The sequence below is a fragment of the Littorina saxatilis genome, linkage group LG15 (assembly GCF_037325665.1).
Source record: "Littorina saxatilis isolate snail1 linkage group LG15, US_GU_Lsax_2.0, whole genome shotgun sequence".
NCBI lineage: Eukaryota > Metazoa > Mollusca > Gastropoda > Littorinimorpha > Littorinidae > Littorina > Littorina saxatilis.
Window position 1 is genome coordinate 24,279,460 of NC_090259.1, and position 24,174 is coordinate 24,303,633.

Below are 24,174 nucleotides of genomic sequence, written 5' to 3' on the forward strand. Positions count from 1 at the left end.
CACACACACACACACACACACACACACACACACACACACACACACACACACACACACACACACACACACACATACACACACACACACACACATTTAAAAAAAATGGATTAAAACAAAAATCCAACTCACGACAGCAAGCAGTCACGGTGTTAGTTTTGGGTATATGACCGAGTGGAGGGAATGTTTGATCCCATGGAAAAACCTAGTCCCGAGATTTCGCTACAGTATCTCTGGCCGAGAAGTTTACACGAGAAGGGTCCAGTACCTTTAAAGGTCGTACAAGTGAAACATGAATCCACACGTACCCCCTTGGCACACCCATCCTGTTTGCCAAGGCTTCTTGCATGTTACACTGAGGTCACACGCTGTCAAACTAGTACTGACAACACTACAGTAAAACCACCAAGACCGCCAACTGACATTCTGTGAAAATCATATCTCCAAAGGAGGTAAATTTACGGAAATGAGGCATAGAGCGTCTGAGAAAACAGAATCTTTAATAGGTTGTGGGTGGAGTCTTAAAATCTTTGTGGGTGGAGTCTTAACAGAATCTTTAATAGGTTGTGGGTGGAGTGGAGGTGGGGGCCTTACAAGGGGTGGGAGGGGGACAGAAGAGGGGAGGGGGGGGGGGGTGTGTTTCCATTGTGTACTGGTTGGTCCACAATGTCGCTAACAAAGAAAATCCCGATCATATCGCGTTAGCTGCGAAGCAAAAAGAAGGAGTTGGAATTTGGTTACAGTACAAAAGCGCCGTCACAGTTTTTACACCGTGTCGCCTACCCGTCCCTGATACATAATTATCTGGATCGTTTGTTGCACGGGCCGGACGGTTTGGCCGAGTAGAGTCAATTTCTAAACGCGCAACACAGTATCAACCCTTGAAGGGATAATTGGATGTTGACTACCTTGGGTAAAATAAAAAATAAATAACAAGTCGCGTAAGGCGAAATTACTACATTTAGTCAAGCTGTGGAACTCACAGAATGAAACTGAACGTAGTCCGCCGCTAGTGCAAAAGGCAGTGAAAGTGACGAGCCTGTTTGGCGCGTTAGCGGTTGCGCTGTGCTTCATAGCACTCTTTACTTCGTTTTAACTTTCTGAGCGTGTTTTTAATCCAAACATATCACATATATGTTTTTGGAATCAGGAACCGACAAGAAATAAGATGAAATAGTTTTTAAAACGATTTCAGAAATTTAATTTTGATCATAATTTTTATATTTGTAATTTTCAGAGCTTGTTTTTAATCCAAATATAACATATTTATATGTTTTTGGAATCAGAAAATGATGAAAAACAAGATGAACGTAAATTTTGGATCGTTTTATAATTTTTTAATTTTTTAAACAATTTTCAGATGTTTAATGACCAAAGTTATTAATTAATTTTTAAGCCACCAAACTGAAATGCAATACCGAAGTCCGGCCTTCGTCGAAGATTGCTTGGCCAAAATTTCAATCAATTTGATTGAAAACTGAGGGTGTGACAGTGCCGCCTCAACTTTTACAAAAAGCCGGATATGACGTCATCAAAGACATTTATCGAAAAAAAGAAAAAAAACGTCTGGGGATATCATTCCCAGGAACTCTCATGTCAAATTTCATAAAGATCGGTCCAGTAGTTTAGTCTGAATCGCTCTACACACACACACACAGACACACACACACACACGCACATACACCGCGACCCTCGTCTCGATTCCCCCCTCTATGTTAAAACATTTAGTCAAAACTTGACTAAATGTAAAAAAGCTGTCTGCGAAAACTCGAGGTTATTGTATCACCGCACCCCACCACACACGCACACACACACACACACTCACACACGCACGTACGCACGAGAGAGACAGAGAGAGAGACAGAGAGAGAGAAAGAGAGAGAGAGAGAGAGAGACAGACAGACAGACAGACAGTGAGAGGGACAAAATAACCAAACGTTCCCTTTTAACGCCCAGCCCCTTGTAATGAACTCTACGCCATTGACAAGGAAAGACAACACAAAATCCAAACAATTAGCAAAGCAGACCAGCGGGAAAACCTACCTGTTCCCAATGGAAAAAATAACCAAGCCGAAAAAAAGACGCAGACACAATTCAGCTCAGAAGGACGAAGCTGAAGAAGACCCCTAAAATCGCTTAACCCACCACTGACAAAGTAATACAATCTCTCCCGTATCACAGCAGGGAACGGAACGCACACCCGGACTGAAAACCACACTCAGAATGTCCGTCGCCCATCATCAAACTGTCGCAGTCAGGCTGTCTCAATCGTCCACTGACGACGCCATTTTCCTCTGTGTAAATGACAGACCGGAACGCGACACTGGGTAGGTCGGCTGCGGACGCGCAAACTAGTTCTCTTGTCTATTTTCGACCCACCCGTACTTTTCTTTCGGGTGTCCCATCGATTATATGTCGCTCGCGCAGCGCTTGGAGCTACGCGAAGCTATGCAGAGCGAGCTACCCGGTGAGTCCTCCTCAAGACTCAAGACTTAGACTCAAAATTGTAATGTCCTTAAAAAAATCAAGGAAAATTGCCATGCAGTGTCGGGCCCGTTTACATGGCCGATTTTCAACCAACTTATGAGCGCATTGTCAGAACAAAGTTGGTTGAAAATCGCTACCCATGTGAACTGCACAACTGCACAGCAGAGTGTGAATTGTTTTTGTAACAGACACACCAGCGTCAACATGCAAAACTGATTCTTTTAAAAACACCCACCCCATTCTGAACAGAGTGAGCTAATTAGTTTTGGTAATGTGTCTGAACTCTCTACAGGCATGAGACCAAGGGTAGGGCGGATGGTGGAGAGGTGAAGGGACGGGGAATGTTTACAGTGCTGTGTGCCGGGCTGTGAGCAGTGCTTGCCAATGTTTAGCTTTATCAGGCACCGTCGCGGCAGACGCAAAGCATACCATCATACTGTTCTCCATCGCTCATGTCTGTTGTGGTAAAGCGTGTCGCTTCTTCTCCTTTGTCCGACGACAAGTACATTTATCCTACGATTGACTTAGACTATTTTCCTTCGATTGACTTACTGTGTGGGTGAGTGCATAGGCATAGTTGTTGTTATGGTTGTATTCTTATTTGTATCTTTTTGTATCCATGAGTACACCTATCTAACGCTTCTATGTGATACAATATATCTTATATATATATATATATATATATATATATATATATATATATATATATATATATATGTACAAACACCACTGTAAATGCCCACCAAGATACCTAGTTCGTCTGATTTGATTGTATTCGCATTGCTGCTCAAATTCAACTCTACCCTTGACTTTCATGAACACCTTTGTTTGTGATCGTACTTCATTGTTGCTGTTCTCCTTTCTGTTGGTTCTTTGCGAGTTTTCCATATTGTTTATATTTACTTTCTTTTCTAGTTTTTCTTTTAAAGTTGCTTTTTCACTTAGACATATCGCTCTGTTCCAATTTATACACTGAACGTAATTCTAAAAATGTCATTCCTACTTAGAACTTCGATATTTCTGCTCTGTTCACCCAACTGTCCTCTTTCTCCTTTCCTGATGGAGACATTTTTTTCTCCGTCCAAGAGTGTGCTTCCTCCGAGAGACCAGTGTGAACGATCGCCACCGCTTCTGGCCCCGTCTCCTTTTGTGTTCCTTAGCGAAACTGTGACATAATGTTTGTATCACTAGCTTGTTACAGGGCCAGAATCGGGGATTATCACTCAATAGCGGTCGGCCTGTCCAATAAAAAATTAAACTTTCTGAATATTTCAAATATTTACTCTTTTCTCGCATTGCTTTTTATGGGCAAAGAAGGCTATCCTCTTGCGTTGTTACTCCATTGTTTATCTAACCAAACATTCTTTAAATCGCATCTACTCGGTCGAAAGACAGCCCCATCCAAGAATGTGACACAACAAGCCGAATCTATTAAACCACGTAATCAACTTACCCACATTGCACCAGTTAGCGTATCCTTCTTCTATATAATACTTATTAACCTTGCCAGCTATCTGATCTGCCTTGCTGGCGACATTCACCCGAACCCTGGACCGTCACGAACTAAGAAACCTAGCGAGCTATCTGTTATACACATAAATGCTAGAAGTATCAGAAACAAATTAGATATAATAGAAGCAGAGACTAGTACCCACGATATTATAACGATCTCAGAGACATGGCTTTCGGAGACCACGTCTAACGACGACATTCATCTTGAAGGTTATCACCCCCCAATTCGTAAAGACAGACCTAACGACCCCCACGGCGGGGTAGCAGTATACGTGAAAAACACTCTTGTGTGCAAACCAAGGCATGACCTTCTGATCCCCCAGCTTGAGGCCGTATGGGTTGAAACTAGATTAAACCAGGATACGTTGTTAATAGGTACATTTTATAGGCCGCCTAACTCTAATGTAGAATACTGGAAACTCATCGATCAGTCAATTAAAAATGTCGCCGCTTCAGAGCATATGTTTATTATTCTTGGTGATTTCAATTCAGATTTTACAAACAACCCGTCGCAGCATCTTCTTGATATTATCACTCTAAACAGTCTACAACAACTAGTTACACTTCCGACCCGCGTTACAGAAACAACATCGTCATGCATTGACCTTATTCTTACCTCGAGTGTAGACATCGTGCAAAGCATTAACGTTCTACCCCCTATTTGCAGCGACCATTCTGTGCCATGTGCGACAATTAAGAAACACATACATAAAACTCCTGCATCTAAAAGAACAATATTTAACTATTCCAAATTAAACAAAGAAAAATTCCTTACCGAACTGAGGAAAATCGACTGGATGAGCATTGCAACGCTACACACTGTCAACGAAGCAGCCAGGTCATTTTCCGAAAAGCTGTTAAGTGTCGCAAGACTATGCATGCCATTAAAGACAATAACTGTTCGCGATCAAGACGCACCATGGATGACAGAGGAAATTATAAAACTACGCGACAAAAAAAGATCAGTTCACGATACAGCAGTGCGACTAAACACACCTGAGGCCTGGGAACACTTTCGTATGACTCGCAATAATTATACTGACACAATTCGAAATCGGAAATTAGAATATATAAAAGAATTAGACAAAAAAGTATCCAGTGGAGATAACTTTGGTACTAAAAATTGGTGGAAACTAGTTAAATCATTCTTATCAAAGAAAGGATCAAACCCCAATGAAATTCCTCCTTTGACGTCAAACGGAACAACCTACTATACTAACCTAGAAAAAGCAAACTTGTTCAACGACTTCTTTATCCAACAGTCCATTGTCGAAGACGATATAGCAGACATTCCTGAAGTACCAAGGCTTCCTTGCAGAATAAACACTCTCACACTTTCAGTCGAAGAAGTTATAAATACGATTAACAAACTAGACAAAACAAAAGCAGTCGGTCCAGACGAAATCCACAATAGAATTTTAATTGGGAGCTGCGAAGTGATTTGTGACAGCCTAACTGCACTGTTTAATCGGTCTTTACGTGAAGGACTTTTTCCGTCAGTTTGGAAAATAGCCCACGTTTCACCAGTTCATAAAAAGGGAAACAAAGATACATGTAGTAATTATCGTCCAATCTCCCTCCTAAGCTGTGTTGGCAAAACACTAGAGAAATGCATACAAATTCATGTCTTTGACTACTTAACACAAAACAATATCATTACAGAGTCGCAGTCCGGTTTCATCCCTGGAGACTCAACTGTTTACCAGCTTCTTACAATATACAATGACATATGCAAATCACTCGATAATAGAATAACTACCCAAGCAATCTTCTTTGATATATCCAAAGCATTCGATAGAGTTTGGCACCGGGGCTTATTGCATAAACTCGAAGCCGTTGGAATTATTGGGCCATTATTAAACTGGTTTACAGACTACCTAACAGATCGAAAGCAAGCAGTTGTATTAAAAGGCAGTAAATCAGCTTATCTTCCAGTAGTAGCGGGAGTTCCTCAAGGATCAGTGCTTGGACCTTTGCTTTTCCTAATTTATGTAAACGACATTGTACGTGACATAGAATCTACGATTAAGCTTTTTGCTGACGACACTAGCATGTACTTGTCTTTAGCCAATCACAACATCCGTACCGAAATTTTAAACTCAGATCTTGAAAAAATTGTAAATTGGGCAGAAACATGGAAGGTAGCATTTAACCATGCAAAAACTGAATTGGTGAACTTTTGTACACAAAGAACCCCTGATATCGCAGATCTAAACTTTGGCAATACCATCCTTAAAAGTTCCCAAAATCACAAACACTTAGGAATAATAATACAAAACAACTGTAAATGGGATGAACATATAAAATCTCTTGTTGCAAAGTGCAGAACTCTCGTAGCTTGCTTGCGTACATACAAATATAGACTGAGTCGAAAATCATTGGAAATTATGTTTAAATCCTTCATTCTACCACACTTTGATTATTGCGACATAATATGGGACAATTGTAGCAAAACCCTAACAGATGAACTCGAAAAGTTAAACCTAGATGCAATACGAACAATCATCGGAGCTGTCCGCGGAACCAGTCACTTTAAGCTTTACGGAGAATCTCGACTCCAATCATTATCTGAAAGGCGTAACCGTCATAAACTAACAATGTTCCATAAAATTATTCACGACAAGACCCCCCCATACCTACAAGCAGCACTCCCACCTCTCGTAGCAGCCAACAACCCCTACCACAGACGCCGCCCCTTAGAACGAAGTATACCCCCACATGGAACAGAAACGTACAAAACATCATTTTTTCCTTCGACAACAGTACTCTGGAACCAACTACCTGAACAAATACAGTTAACTGACTCCCTCGGGGAATTTAAACATTACTTAACAAAAGACGACACACAAATTTCCGTTTACTTCTACAGTGGCAGTCGACAAACACAAATAATCCACACAAAAATGAGACTTAATATTAGTGATCTAAAGAAAGACTTAGTTGAGCGACACCTTGCGGAAAACAGCGTATGCGACTGTGGTGATGGAACAGAAACTGCAACACACTTCTTACTAGAATGCCGTTTACACTTAGCTGCAAGAAACAACACAATCAACAAACTAACCAATTCAACAACCTCATACACACAGATATTCTACTTCATGGAAACCCCTCCTTGCAAACAAAAATTAACAAAAAAATCTTTTTAACAGTGCAGGAATTTATTGGACAGCCCGGCCGTTTCGAACAGATAAACATGTAAAGTGAAAGCAAAATCGACACGTCTACTCGTCTCTCTCTCTTTCTCTCTCTCTCTCTCTCTCTCTCTCTCTCTCTCTCTCTCTCTCTCTCTCTCTCTCTCTCTCTCTTTCTCCCTCTTTCTCCCTCTCTCTCTCTCTCTCACTCTCCCCCTCTCTCCCCCTCCCTCCCTCCCTCTCTCCCTCCCTATCTCTTACTCGCAAACACCATAAATATTATATATGTATTCCCAAACGGATTTTTGTTTTGATGTACAATTTTCATTCAATTTTCTTTTCATGTTTGCAAGCTTTTCATTTAAACTGTACAATAGCCGCCATTTATATTATATGTAATTTTCTAGAAATAGTGAACACCACTATAAGCATTATGCTTGTTGTTGTTTACTCAATATGCGTTTTTTGTAAATAATGCACAAACGTTAAATAAAACAGTTTAAACCAAAGCAGAATATAAACCACCGGGAAAAATAGCTCTTTAACGAAAGTTTTTGATTTAGCGCTATATAAATGTTCTTATTATTAGAATCTAAGCGGAGGTATGTGAAACGGCTAGCAGAAGAAGCACAAACAACAAGTCGCGTAAGGCGAAATAACAACGTGACATTTAGTCAAGCTGTCGAACTCACAGAATGAAACTGAACGCACATCATTTTTCCACCAAGACCGCATACTCGTAGTTTCGTCAGTCCACCGCTCGTGACAAAGGCAGTGAAATCGACAAGCCAGAATAGTGCGGTTATGGTCGCGCTGAGCAGGATAACACGCTTTTCTGTATCTCTATTCTTTTTAGCGTACTGAGTTTGTTTTTAATCCAAACATATCATATCTATATGTTTTTGGAATCAGGGACCGACAAGGAATAAGATGAAATTGTTTTTAAATCGATTTCGGAAAATTAATTTTAATCATAATTTTCATATTTTTAATTTTCAGAGCTTGTTTGTAATCCAAATATAACATATGTATATGTTTTTGGAATAAAAAAAATGACGAAGAATAAGATAAAATTGTTTTTAGATCGTTTAAAATTTTTTTTTTAATGACAAGTTTCCGATTTTTAATGACCAAATTCATTAATTATTTTTTAAACCACCAAGCTGAAATGCAATACCAAACTCCGGCCTTCGTCGAAGATTGCTTTGCCAAAATTTCAATCAATTTGATTGAAAAATGAGGGTGTGACAGTGCCGCCTCAACTTTTACCAAAAGCCGGATATGACGTCATCAAAGGTATGTATCGAAAAAATCAAAAAAATCCGGGGATATCATTCCCAGAAACTCTCATGTCAAATTTCATAAAGATCGGTCCAGTAGTTCAGTCTGAATCGCTCTACACACACACAAGACAGACAGACACACACACACACACACAGACACACATACACCACGACCCTCGTCTCGATTTCCCCTCTATGTTAAAACAGCTAGTCAAAATTTGACTAAATATAAAAACCATGGCTTTAATCCTACGTTAACCTCCTTTTTGTGGACTGGCAATACCTGTCAAGAGCCGCGATAGAAGGATATAGAATATTTACTTGAGCATGTCAGCGGTCTTAAATCGTACTGTGTGGTGGTGAAGGAAGAAAGTCCTGTATGCACATTATACGTGTGTACAGTCATTCTGATAAGCATCGCTCCACAGCTATTGCCAGTTGTCTCTCTGACCGGACGCTACAGTCCTACGCGAATCTATCAAAACAAAAATACAGAGTTATCTCCCATATGTTTTTCGCGAGCACTGATCTAAATTTGAGATCAGTGTTCGCGAGACGAAAAGGATTGCAGATAGGCCGACTTCGACAGTGATCTCCGTTCTGTTCTTCACAGTTATGATAAAGACATCGTTCTAAGGTCAAAACAAGTCGAAATTTTGGGACTGCTGCCGGAAGGAGACCGTAATATATGGTTTCATCACTGTCAACTGGTTACAGAAAAAATCGTCTGCTCCAGTGAGCGCCGAAACCAAACGGTTGATTATCACGTGACACTTTTGCCATATTTAGAGTTGTTTGCACAGTAAATACAGCCGCGAAAAATAGCTCGCTTGAAACTGGCTTACATATCAATTCCTTTGTAATTTACAAATTACAAAACACCATGAAAAATCATTATCGACGATCGCGAATCTGCTTATATCAATAATACATTACAAAAAGCTCTAAATATGTAAACTTCTTCTTCTTCGTACGACGGTTGAAATATGTAAACAAATCGGTTTCCTTGCCAGACAAGGAAACTCAAGGCATCCTGTCAGGGAGAGAATGAGCCGAACTCATTTTGACCTGAGTTCAGGATGGTGTACAGTGTGCTTGTGTAAGAAGTAAGTCATTTATGGAGACAGTCATTTTTGCAGATTATATATCGGATTTGATATATATACAGGCCCACCGTGTGCGGGTGAAAGAAGATCGTTTTGAGAGAGAAACAAATTCAATTCAACAGTACCATAAACTTTGGTACCTAAGATATTAAATATATAGTCCGGATTTGGTCAAAATGGTTTAAGCATTAAGGCTCTAATAAAGATTACACAACACATTTACGCTACATACATTCCTTCTAATGTAATTAATCACGTATATCATCACAGCTCTGTCACGGCTTTCGCTTGGGATAATGTGACAAGAAGACTACTGCGTCACCCTTCACGCAGACTCTGCAGAGTTGTCTTTCGGGTTATTTATAGTTCGAACAGCTAGACACCTGTGAATTGTAGAGTTCTGTTTGTGATGGCGTCTGGCTGCTACTGTCTCTTATTGACAAATGTTGCCAATGTTATACAGAATGACGTGGAATAAACGATTTTATCATCATTTGATCATCATCTCTTATTGTATGTTCTTGGTTGCCTTTGTGTTACCATAACAGTTTTCATAGGGCAAAGAAATTAGTTCTAAAATTCTCAATCCTCAAGGAGATTGTTGTGCTTCTTGCGCTCGGTTACAATGAACTAAAAACTGTCAGTCTAGCTGCTTCCTGTATCGATTATTTCGTTGCTAAATGAATTGTGCAGGTTGACATACGTACGTACGTGTCAGTTTGGCAATTCCATGAGCTAAATATCCCCCCTCTGCAAAGAAAGCAACCGGGCTGGACGCTTGATTTTTGGTACGCGTACAAATTGAAGGACGGTAATTTTTTATGCATATGTATTGTTTTGTCAATAACAAACGTTCCAACAACCTACCTTTCTTGTTTTTTGATTATGCATATAGTACCAAAATAAATTGAAAAACAAACTCATCTTGAGACTCCCCCTCCCCCCGATGTAAGACTGTCTCCCTTTTGAGACCTTTTGTTTGTGTGTGTAGTGTGTGTAGTGTGTGTGTTTGGTGTGTGTAGTGTGTGTGTTTGGTGTGTGTTTGGTGTGTGTAGTGTGTGTTTGGTGTGTGTTTGGTGTGTGTAGTGTGTGTGTTTGATGTGTGTAGTGTGTGTGTTTGGTGTGTGTAGTGTGTGTGTTTGGTGTGTGTAGTGTGTGTGTTTGGTGTGTGTAGTGTGTGTGTTTGGTGTGTGTAGTGTGTGTGTTTGGTGTGTGTAGTGTGTGTGTTTGGTGTGTGTAGTGTGTGTTTGGTGTGTGTAGTGTGTGTGTTTGATGTGTGTAGTGTGTGTGTTTGGTGTGTGTAGTGTGTGTGTGTGTTTGGTGTGTGTAGTGTGTGTTTGGTGTGTGTAGTGTGTGTGTAGTGTGTGTTTGGTGTGTGCAGTGTGTGTGTTTGGAGTGTGTAGTGTGTGTAGTGTGTGTACATTTCATCTGTACATCACCACTATTTTAAGACCTGATTTTTTTCCCAGCTTTAAGTTAGGCCTTGGTTTAAACAATGTTTATTCATATTTTACATGTTCAGGAAATGTACATCGGCATAAGGTGAAAACAAGAACAAGCCTACGGCTTTTATGGTGGTATCTTCAAACAAATGTACAAGAGGAACATGGCAGACAGTCAAGCCCTTACACATTAAGCAAAAATAATCCGTAAATGTTACACAAAATATTATCCAAATTTAGAAGAGAAAAGAAAAGACGAAAAAGAAGGTGAGAAAAACACCCAAACAAAATAAAGTAAACACACATACACATCTAACCAGAAGAATGCGTAAAGGATAGTAATTAATCGGTGATTAAACAAATGAAGAACAAATATTTGGGGACAAATAAGTGAGGCCTTACGATGGGGGTTCCATTGTAAAGCCTGCAAAGATCTGAGGTGATTTACCAAACGGTCAACACGCGGACAGAAAAGTATCTTTAACAAACGACGACAACATACCTGCTTTCACCGTAATGATCTTCGCAGTTCACTCGGTCCAACAACGATGACACATTCCAGAAGGCATTAAATTCACCAAGATGATGTATATATATTGACACACAGTCAAACGAATGTCGAACAAGGATTCCAAAAGGCCTAAAAATCTAAAGTATGAAGTTCACACTGACACACAAAGGCAAACGAGCGTCGATTAAAGATTCCGAAAAGCCTAAATATCCAATAGAATGAGGAAGTATACACTGACACACAGTTTCGAACAAAGATTCCAATAAGCCTAACAATCCATGTGTATGAAGTTTACACTGACACACACAGGCAAACGAGTGTCGAACAAAGATTCCGAAAAGCCTGAATATCCAACAGAATGATGAAGTAAAACTATACACTGAATCACAGTTTCGACCAAAGATTCCAATAAGCCTGAAACTCCAGGTGTATGAAGTTAACACTGACACGCACAGTCACACGAGTGTCGAAGAGAGACCGAGTCCAACAAGCCTAAATATCCACTGAACAGATGAAATATACACTGCACAGTCAAACGAGTGCCCGACTTCTTTTCACACACAGGTACCCCGTTCGATTCTACCTGCCTGAATACAGCACATTGTGCGTTGCCTGGGTAGCAGGGCGTTTTTTCTCTCTGGGAATTCATTCTACACGCGTATGTGTATTGATCTTTTTTTTCCCCACACTGACAGACAGCTAGAGGCGTATTTGACAACGGGACAGTCTTAAGAGAGAGCTAGAGAGATAGTGAAAGAGTGTGTGTGTGTGTGTGTGTGTGTGTGTGTGTGCGTGCGTGCGCGTGCGTGTGAGTATGTGTGTGTGTGTGTGTGTATGTGTGTGTGTGTGTGTGTTTTGTGTTTTTGTGTGCGTGTGTTTATGTTTGTCTGTGTGTGTGTGTATGTGTGTGTGTGTGTGTATGTGTGCGTGTTTGCTTGTGCGTGTGTTTGTGTGTGTGTGTGTGTGAGTGAGAGAGAGAGAGAAAGAGAGAGAGAGAGAGAGAGAGAGAGAGAGAGAGAGAGAGAGAGAGAGAGAGAGAGAGAGAGAGAGAGAGAGAGAGTTAACTGGGTTTGTAACTAGTACCGTACATGTTATTTGTTTTGTTTTCAGCAGGTACTAGCGGATATATTACCTTTGTGTGTTATAGATATATTGGTTAGATATGCAAGGGGGTCACCTTTATAAAGGCACGGTAGGCTATGTTTACTTGTCCATCCGTGTTATATGTCTCCTTCAGGCCAGTATTTGTTAATTTCATGTCACTCGGTACAGATAGGCGGGAGATAAGCATGGTAAAGGGGGACACTGCATTCTGTTGTTACCGGACTTAGGCAGGGCCCACAGTGTGAGCCCAAGCGAACCACGGGATGTGGCAAGCGTAACCACGGGATGGGATATCCCGTGGCCGGTTCTGGATCCTGCTCCCTCCAGAAGATCTGAAGCCTGGGGCTGGTAGCAAAGCACCGTAAACAGCAGCATGGGTGCCGTAAAGATGATGATATTTATGATAAAATCGTGTATTTAACGTCACTCTGTAAAAACATTGGCGACATTTGTCTTAGATTAAAAACACACACAGGCGCGCACACAAACTTTCCCTTTATGTACAGTGGTTCACCACCCTCCCACCCCCCGCACACTCTCGCTCATCTAATTAAAAATGGTAATAAGAGATACTTGGATATAAAATGGTATTCTTAAAGGTTCTGATAAAAATATAAAGTAGCTATATATAATTATGAGAAGCAATGGCGTCAGCCGCAGCAATGTCTCTTCATATCCAGGGACCAAGTGGGTGCGTGTGCACAAGTCCAGCGATAAGTTTGGGACCTTGCCACCCAAGGTCTTTATTAAAACTTAAAAGATAGCTTAATTTTTCATTTGGAGTATTTGGCAGGATATTTCTGCCGTAAAGTAAGCACATGGTAATGGTATTCACACCCCAACCATGCTGACTCAGGTGTAAATGGAGGTTTGCGGGGGATCTGAAACCCGTTGTTGCCAGCTAACCTGGGCCGCTTTTGGAGGGGTTGAATTTCAAGATAAAGCAGTTACCCCCCTAACCATGCTTATCTTCCGCCAATCCGTGCCCATTTCATGCCAAACTGTTAACAATGTCGTCGTATTAGTCTATGAACTTGACTGATCACAAGTCTTGCGTTTTTATTGATTATCCCCCTTTAATTAGTATTTTTTCCGATAAAGGTACATACTGTGACTGCCGCCATTTGCATTTCATATTTTCCAAAATATCTACTTCCTGTAGCAGATCAGTTATCAAAACCAAACATACGTACACAGGTACATGAGGACGTAGATCAACTGTTTCGGTGATACCTTCCTCATTGCCATGTTCCAATTAGTCACAATATGCAGCTAAATCGGGAAAAAACTAATTACTTTGTTCATTAGTGACTAGTATAACTTGTTTGATCCAGTTATACACAGTATATCAAAAGAAATTGCAGAGTCTAAAGAACACAACGGTACCAAAATCATATGAGCTGGTAAAAAACAAAGACGCATGTGGCGAACAGTGATTGTTGTAAGTAATAATTTAGTTCACCATCGCCCTTAAAGATATCTTGCGTCAAGTATTCCACGCTCCAGCAAACACACACACACATACACACAGACACACACACACACACACACACACACACACACACACACACACACACACCACGACCCTCGTCTCGATTCCCCCTCTATGTTAAAACATTTAGTCAAAACTTGACTAAATGTAAAAACAATGATAGAAGCAAAAGAAAGAAACAAGTAAGCAAACAAATAAATAAAGAAAGAAAGACAGAAAGAAAGAAGGAAAGAAAGAAAGATCGCGTGAAGCGATATGAAAATATTTAGTCAGTCGTTATCAAACTTTAAAGATCACACCGAGACGGGTCACGCTCGTCTCCGCGAAACATGCGACCGTAGTACTTACTGAACCTATTTTCTTTCATTCTGAACACATTTGTAGAGTAAACATAATATATCTATATATTTTAAAATTCAGCAGAAGATGAAGAATACAATGCAATCATTTTTTAATCTATTTCTGCAAATTCGATTTTAATGACAACTTTAATGAGCAAACTAAATAACACATTTTTCAGCTTCCAAGCAGAAATGCAATCCTATAGTCCGGACGTCGTCGAAGATTGCTTGACCAAAATTTCAATAAATTTGGTTGAAAAATGAGGGCGTGACAGCGCGGCTTCAACTTTCACTAAACGCCGGATATGACGTCATCAAATATATTTATCGAAAATAAGAAAAATATGTCTGGGGACATCCTACCTTGGAACTCTCATGTTAAGTTTCATGCAGATCAGTTTAGTAGTTTTCTCTGAATCGCTCTACACGCACACATAATTTTTATACACACATACACACACATACGCCACACCCTCGTCTCGATTCCCCGTCTATGTTAAAACATTTGGTCAAAACTTGACTAAATGTTAAAAAAAAATCAAAAAAATCAAAGAACACAATTATATAAATACTAGAGGAATACCCGGCTTCGCCGGGGTGAATCGCGAGACAGAGACAGACAGCGTGGCGGTTCATCACAATCACCTCTGCAGGCGAAGTCCTGTCAAACGGGATTGAGAATTTTAGAGCTTATTTCTTAGCCCTATAATTATTATCTGTTGTGGCTTCTCAAATGCCTGAACATACAGACAGATGATGATAAAATCGTTTATTTAACGTCACTCTGTAAAAACATTGGCGACATTTGTCTTAGATTAAGAACACACACAGGCACGCACACAAACTTCCCCTTTATGTACAGTGGTTCACCACCCTCCCGCCCCCCGCACACTCTCGCTCATCTAATTAAAAATGGTGTTAAGAGATACTTGGATATAAAATGGTATTTTTAAAAGTTCTGATAAAAATATATAGTAGCTGTATGAGAAGCAATGGCGTCAGCCGCAGCAACGTCTCTTCATATCCAGGGACCAAGTGGGTGCGTGTGCATAAGTCCAGCGATAAGTTTGGGACCTTGCCACCCAAGGTCTTTATCAAAACTTAAAAGATAGCTTAATTTTTCCTTTGAGGTATTTGGCAGAATATTTCTATTTGAGTTTATAAACTGAGTCAGGGGTTGAAAGTGGCATACAGACAGACAAAAGCCGCTAGACCCCATCACAAACAGAACTCTACAATCCACAGGTTTTTGCCCACACACACACACACAAACACACACACAGAGAAGCCGTATATATATATATATGTATATCTATATCTATAAATATATAGAGATAGGTGAGAGTGTATTTTTCGCGTGGCTATAAATTGATTCGACCTTTTCACTTTGACAGTAAGAACAACTTACGGGTGCAAGGGAAGCGTTGTGGACAGCGCAGTGGACAGCGCAGTGACATTCTAAAAATAGTAATAGTAAGTTACAAACGGGAAAGCCACACGAAGGAAGGGAGATAAACGCCAAACACTGGAGAAGATAAGGAAGAGTTACTTATAATGGTGAAATGAACACAAAAACCCAAATCAGTTCAGCGCTGCGCGCTGAGAGCACGTGTTGAAATATCTCATCGATGACATTGTGTCCGGGGTGTAGCTGAATACGGTGTCCAAATTTGAAAAAGATCCACCGAGAACTTTGGCGTTGTGATGTGGTGTAGCGGCTATGGTGTGTCGGTATGGGGGCCCGGGTAGCTGAGGTGGAACCAAAATAGCTGAGGTGGAACCAAAATCGGTTCAGCGCTGCGCGCTGAGAGCACGTGTTGAAATATCTCATCGATGAGGTTGTGTCCGGGGTCTCTCTGAATAAGCCCACCAAATTTGAAGCAGATCCATCGAGAACTTTGGCCGTGCATCGCGCACAGACAGACACACACACAGACACACAGACACTAGTCGTATATATATATAGATGTCCATATCTTTGTAGCAGTTAGTAAGCCAGCTGCTTCCAAACGTCACTGTAAAGAAGAAGACAGTACTAAAACAAGAGGCGAAGCCATCAAGGCTCACGTAAGAAATCGACACACAAACTCAATCACTCCGTCACACACACACACACACACACACACACACACACACACACACACACACACACACACACACACACACACACACACACACACACACACACACACACACACACAGAAAGAGCATAGGTGAAACTGTGCAAGAAAGCGAGACACTAGATCTAGATCTGTCTGTCTGCATGTAGCCTACTTACAAGGACACGACTGCCAACTAGTCTCGGCGCGCTCAAAATAATAATGACCGAGACTTTCAGTACTTCCTTCGCGTGACGTCTAACCCTCTTACGTCATAATGTGACGTCAATGTAATGTGACGTCTTCAAATGTTAGAGTTTCTACCACAGACATACACACGCACAGACGCACGCACGCACGCACGCACAGACAGACAAAGTTACGATCGCATAGGCTACACTTACGTGAGCCAATAACAATTGTGGTCATCCACTGTTCCCTCTCTATATTGTAACGAAAGCGGATTGCTCTCTTTGATTGTTGTGATGTGTGAAATAAATGTTAGTGAATAAGTGATGAATAAAAGAAAACACAAATTGTTGCAGGTTTCAAGACTCAAATTTAATTATCTGATTATCTCATGGCAATAAATCATTCACACATAAAGTAAGAATGACATACAATATCTCTGGTAATGAATCAGCCTGGAAAACGTCAGTTGACCGCCCACATCGTTAGACTGCTAAAACTTCATCTTATGCTCAGAATTTCCTCCTGCCTGTTAAGCTGCTCCGAATTATCTTCTGTCCATTAAACTGCTCCGGATTTTCTTCTGCCTGTTAAACTGCTCCGAATTTCCCTCTGTCCGTTAAACTACTCCGAATTTCCCTCTGTCAGTTAAACTGCTCCGAACCCAGAAGAAGACGTAGTCAACAAGAAATTCCTTCGAGGTAGGAAAAACACCCCCGTTCGTCAAAGGGAAATAGCCATTCTCACTGCACCCATTCTCACTGCCACCAACTGAGAAGGTTATTTCCCTTTGACCATGAATATGTTTCTCTCTAAGTCCTTGTAGAATCTTAATCCACCAATAACTCCCTAACCGTGTGTTTGACTGGTCCCAATTTTTGTAAGGACCATCTCAGGAATGTATAGAACCTGTTCACCAAGTTTGGTGACGATCGGTCCGTTCATTCTTGAGATCTATATGCGAACACAAACACACAAACAAACACATCGACCGAAACCTATACACACCCCTATACCGGGGGTGTAAAGACCATAATAGAGCATAAAACATAGCATAGCCGCATAGCCCAGTATAGCAGAGCATAGTCCAGTCCAGCATAGTCTAGTCCAGCATCGTCCCGCCCCATCTCATAACTTCATCTCCAAACCTAACATAGTCCCGATTTCTCCTTTCCCTTCTCTATTTATCCCCTTCCTTGTTTGTTTACCTGTTATCTCTAGCTATCACTAACGTTTCGATCATCTATAACGATCTCCCCTGTTTGTCTAAGTTACCCCAATACATGTCCTAACAACATACACAGCATACCTTTCTTCTCTTTGCTCGTCTGGTTTGTCTCGTACCTTTAGCAACGAACCGACACTCTCGATCGTCTTAATAACAGAATATTCGATGATTATTTTCCCGTGGGTAGCTTCCCTTTGCTGCACAATATTTACATATGTTTTAGACCAATGAGCTCTGGTATGCATATTCGGTGCGGATACATGATTTGTCCCCAAGTGGATTAGCGGCTCGCAAACGAAGATTCGTCCAAATGATGGTTAAAAACAACCTGCAGCGGACGGAAGCTGAAAACTAAAGGCACATAATAGCTCAAACAATCATTCAACTGTATTTATTTGACCTTACACAGACTGTAGGAAGAGGCAAACCGTCTTGAACAATATTTTTCCCCAGGAAGCGACTCCAAGAACACAAAAGACTCGAAGGTGAGTGACAGACCTTGTAGTCTTTCTGTGATAGTAGTAGTCCAGTGGACGATACCTTCCGCCTGTGGCTGGACCTAGTATATGAGAGGGAGGGGCTTCCGAAAGGAGGCAAGGGTACAGGGGCTGGCTAAACTTGCAATCGGAGGGGGTGGGGGTGGTGGATGATGCGGGGGGGGGGGGGGGGCTTATTCCTCAGTATTTGTTGAAATTTAGTATTTGAAATAGGTATTTTGGGTCTCTACTAAGAAAGAAAGATACATTCGCTTCATTTACCCAGCCCCCCCCCCCCCCCACCTTCAAATCCAGCCCTGGGCCTCTAAACCGCGTATCAGGGGCATTTACTGGTGACCGCTACATAAATGGTTTAATTAAACGTTTATCTGATTACGCAAGGAGGCATTTTGACTAGATCACGATTCTTCTGAATGACATCAAGGCTCCTGAAAGAATTTTTTCATACAACCTTCAAGTTCTTGTAATCCACGTTCATATTCTCTTTGTTATATCAGTACATGTCTTTAATAAACATATTTGTGAAGGTCTCAGGCTGATAACTTTGATAAACTTTTCATAAAATCATGTTTTGTTTGTTCCTACCTCAGACTTGCATGGAGGACTAGGCTGGGGCGAAGCATAAACATCAACGTCAAGAAAATAATAATTAGGAGCTGATTCGTTAATCTATCAAATAAGACTGATATTCAATCCTTATGCCCTGAAGAAGAGGGAAACAGCATCCGTTGAAGTTTTTGATAAAGAGAAAAATGGACGTACAAAATGATTGATCAATGTATTGATTGAAACTGATATTCAGAAGTAATACCTGATAATGACGTAACCAGCATCCTTGAAGTCGTTGATCATGTCTTGGGTCACGTCCAGATCCTCTCCGATGCGGCGGTATTCTGGTGGTGCCAACATTTTAATTTTATTTTTTTAAATATTTTATCGTCATACTCATATATGTAAACAGGCAGATGGGCGAACAGAGAGACGGTGTGTTGTAAGACCTGATGCAAGCAAAAGGTAATTAGGTAGGCGAAATACAAACAGATGGACGCACACGCACGATCGCATGTGCGCACTATTGCACACACGCACTCTGCATTCACACACCATTCGTCACTCTCTCTCTCTCCTATCCTATTCTCTCTTACACACACACACACACACACACACGCACACACTCACTCTCTCTCTCCTATCCTATTCTCTCCTACACACACACACACACACACACACACACACACACACACACACACACACACACTCACTCTCTCTCTCCTATCATATTCTCTTACACTCACAAACACTCACACACACACATGTACACATTCACTCTCTCTCTCTCCTATCCTATTCTCTTACACACACACACACACACACACACACACACACACACACACACACACACACACACACATTCACTCTCTCTCCTATCCTATTCTCACACACACACACACAACACACACACACACACACACACACACACACACACACACACACACACACACACACACACACAGTTGTCGCTACGAACTGGCGGGGCCATTTGGAACAGAAGACAAGAGTCTGTAATCCTAACAGGAAGATTACGTGCGTTTCCGTGCAACCCCGCCGTACACGGTATAGCCCGCTGTACTTCGTTTTCGGGGGAGTTTAAAATGAAGCATCCCGTAATTATCGATAAGAAAACAACAAACAGCGTGTTTTGATCACTGTAATGTTTACTTTTGGCGCAAGTGCACATTTAATCTCAGTATTAATGGTTCAACGCACACTACAAGATTACTATGGCGTAGCCGCTTTAGCTTACCTCTTCGTGTCTGCTCGAAAAATGATCTGCTGACAGATTTCAACTTTCACTATATTGCAATCAAGCCTCACTTATATTGGTTTATTCATTTCGCACTTGTGTAGTCTGATTGAGTGACTGATGTTCAATATGTAAATTGGTCTGAACCGTGTGTACAAAGAAAAACAAGTCGCGTAAGGCGAAATTACTACATTTAGTCAAGCTGTGGAACTCAGAATGAAACTGAACGCACTGCATTTTTTCACAATGACCGTAGTCCGCCGCTTGTGCATAACGGAGTGAAACTGACGAGCCTGTTCAGCGCGGTAGTGGTTTCGCTGTGCTGCATAGCACGCTTTTCTGTACCTCTCTTCGTTTTAACTTTCTGAGCGTCCAAACATATCATATCTATATGTTTTTGGAATCAGGAACCGACAAGGAATAAGATGAAATTGTTTTTAAATCGATTTCGGAAATTTAATTTTGATCATAATTTTTATATTTTTAATTTTCAGAGCTTGTTTTTAATCCAAATAAAACATATTTATATGTTTTTGGAATCAGGAAATGATGTAGAATAAGATAAACGTAAATTTGGATCGTTTTATATAAAAAAAATTATTACAATTTTCAGATTTTTAATGACCAAAGTCATTAATTAATTTTTAAGCCACCAAGCTGAAATGCAATACCGAAGTCCGGCCTTTGTCGAAGATTGCTTCACAAAAATTTCAATCAATTTGATTGAAAAATGAGGGATGTGACAGTGCCGCCTCAACTTTTACAAAAAGCCGGATATGACGTCATCAAAAGTATTTATCAAAAAAAAAGAAAAAAAAGTCCGGGGATATCATTCCCAGGAACTCTCATGTCAAATTTCATAAAGATCGGTTCAGCAGTTTGGTCTGAATCGCTCTACACACACACACGCACAGACAGACACACACAGACACACAGACACACACCACGACCCTCGTCTCGATTCCCCCTCTATGTTAAAACATTTAGTCAAAACTTGACTAAATGTAATGAATAAAACACGCTTAAACCAACGCTTTTTCTCCTTTGTTTGAATTAAAAATATCACCAAACACGGGATCGCAGAGCTTATAGCCGCTGTTTTAACCACACACAAAAAAACCCAGACAAAATAAACAAACAAACAAACAAACAAAAATAGCCAACCAACCATACATGCTGACATACAAACAAGCAAGCAAACAAACAAACAAACAAACAAACAAACAAACAAACAAACAAACACGGTCAACGTAAGAAAGAATTGTACTCACATAAGGGAATAGTGTTGTATGCAAGAGTAACACTTCAAACAATAACTACTCTACAATAACGATAGTTCGTGACCTTGCATTTAATCAGCTGTAGATATCTGTACCAAACGCGATACTTACCACATCAATATAAATATATATCACTGACTTGATTTTAGCGAGGAGATACTTCTAACGTTCCAAAGTCACTTGAGAATGAAAAACAACCAACAAAGTTACGTTTATGGAACGTTTGAATTACACAATAAATGTGAATGTTTCGTATTGTCGATAATGAAACGTTCCATACATTGACCTTTTGTGTTGTTTTTTTTATTCTTTAATTTAAAGAAATGTTTGTTTTTTAATCGGGTAAGGTGGTCATTAGTATTGTTCTTTTAATCTGGAGCACTAGAATTTATCCAGGCCTGTGTAGATTCATAAACCTCGTCGACCCTGTTTACAGACATTATGTACATTTCATCAGTATGAAAATGCATTCTTTAGCCAATCAATTCTTTGTTAGCCTGTTCTTGAAGCAAGCAAGTAAATAAAAAATGTTGCTGCAAAGCAAATGCGAGCCTAAATAGAGTTGCTCATGCATTGATTATACATAAACTAGCTTCATCATATGTGTCCAGTTTATTATGTCGAATGACTAATACATAATCGCACTAAAAGTGGTATACAGAAGTTTTTAATGTAAATTTCAAAAATAGTGTCCACATTTCACGGTTTTCCGTCGACATTTTCCCGAGAAAAAATGTCCATTGAACATGAAAATAAATGTTTTGAAATTTGAAAAGTATTGCTTTTGGTTTAAACAAAACTTTATTCAATTTTTATCATGACAAAAACAATACATGTTTTTTTAGATTACTAACTCAAGCATATAATGCTTATTCTAAGTAATCCTGGTAAGTACATTACAGTGGTTAACATGATGGTGGACTATGAATACATTAACTCACATTAAGTATTGCTTTTCACCTGTATTTGCTTCAATTTCAACGAACCAACACGGTTCTGCAAATGTCGGTACCTTGCAACAGCTCCCTTGCATTTCGAACACTATTGTTGAAAATTATCACATTTGTTTTGTTTTAATTGAAAACGCTTGCTACTTGTACTGGAGTTACTTTTGTGGTGATCATCTCCTAAAGACTGCTTTATCAAGTACGAGTGCACGTTCTCAGTTGAGTGTGTAGGACGCCCAGTTTGCCAGTCACTCTTTAATTGATAAACTTTCCTTAGGTCAAACAAGGGCAGGTGTTGCACACACTTTTATGATAGTGTAAGATTCAGGTCACTGACAGAAGACCAATCAGGGCTCCCCAAACTGAGCGTCCCTGCGTCATATAGGCACAAGAAGACGAAGACAAGTACTAGAAATTCATTGAGGGCGTCCCGGGACGCACTAAATAAGAGCGGGTCCAGGGACGAACTGAATAAAGTTATTGTGCGTATTTGGGACTGTTTTTGTCAGTGAAATCTAGTGCAAGCACCAATGCAAGTTTCACGCAGGAACAACATCGGAAACTGATGAGGCTAAAGCAGATACACACACACACACACACACACACACACACACACACACACACACACACACACACACACACACACACACTCAGAGGCATGTTGATACACTTTGAATTTGAGGCCCCTGGAGTTTTGGACCCTCTAAGGGGGTTCATGGACCCTCTAAAAATTCAAAGTGGGGCTCCCGGTACCCTCTAGGAGAGGCGTCCGTGGGGAGCCCTGCCAGTGTTCAAGGACTGAGACTGTGATAGGTTTGTCTTGATCCATCCTAAGGTTATCCATCTGTAGATGCCATAGGTAACAGTGATAGGTTTGTGTTGATCCATCCTAATGTTATCCATCTGTAGATGCCATAGGTAACAGTGATAGGTTTGTGTTGATCCATCCTAAGGTTATCCATCTGTAGATGCCATAGGTAACAGTGATAGGTCTGTGTTGATCCATCCTAAGGTTATCCATCTGTAGATGCCATAGGTAACAGTGATATGTTTGTGTTGATCCATCCTAAGGTTATCCATCTGTAGATGCCATAGGTAACAGTGATATGTTTGTGTTCATCCATCCTAAGGTTATCCATCTGTAGATGCCATAGGTAACAGTGATAGGTCTGTGTTGATCCATCCTAAGGTTATCCATCTGTAGATGCCATAGGTAACAGTGATAGGTCCGTGTTGATCCATCCTAAGGTTATCCATCTGTAGATGCCATAGGTAACAGTGATAGGTCTGTGTTGATCCATCCTAAGGTTATCCATCTGTAGATGCCATGGGTAATAGTGATAGGTCTGTGTTGATCCATCCTAAGGTTATCCATCTGTAGATGCCATAGGTAATAGTGATAGGTCTGTGTTGATCCATCCTAAGGTTATCCATCTGTAGATGCCATAGGTAACAGTGATAGGTCTGTGTTGATCCATCCTAAGGTTATCCATCTGTAGATGCCATAGGTAACAGTGATATGTCTGTGTTGATCCATCCTAAGGTTATCCATCTGTAGATGCCATAGGTTACAGCGAAGATACACGGTTTAGCTTTCTGCCCATATGCAAGACTTTTGTGTATCATGGTCTTCAATACACACTTGTTATTTGTGTTGATGATGATTATTATTGCAGTTGTTGCTGCTGCTGACATCGGTTATTTTTTTTAAATTTACCTTT

The 24,174-nt window shown here is 40.5% G+C and overlaps 1 protein-coding gene across 2 annotated transcripts in view; it reads right to left on the reverse strand.

Annotated features, from left to right (window-relative positions):
• The window catches only part of LOC138948895 (uncharacterized), a 46,852-nt gene extending 34,836 nt beyond the window's left edge, over nt 1-12,016 (reverse strand). Inside the window, exon 1 of one of the 2 annotated variants that reach the window (XM_070320532.1) lies at nt 11,464-12,016. The gene's annotated coding sequence lies outside the window, so the exon portion shown is untranslated. Of the gene's footprint in view, nt 1-2,040; nt 2,426-11,463 lie in introns of those variants that run through there. The other variant, XM_070320531.1, reaches the window with a different exon arrangement.
• Between the last annotated feature and the right edge of the window lie 12,158 nt (nt 12,017-24,174).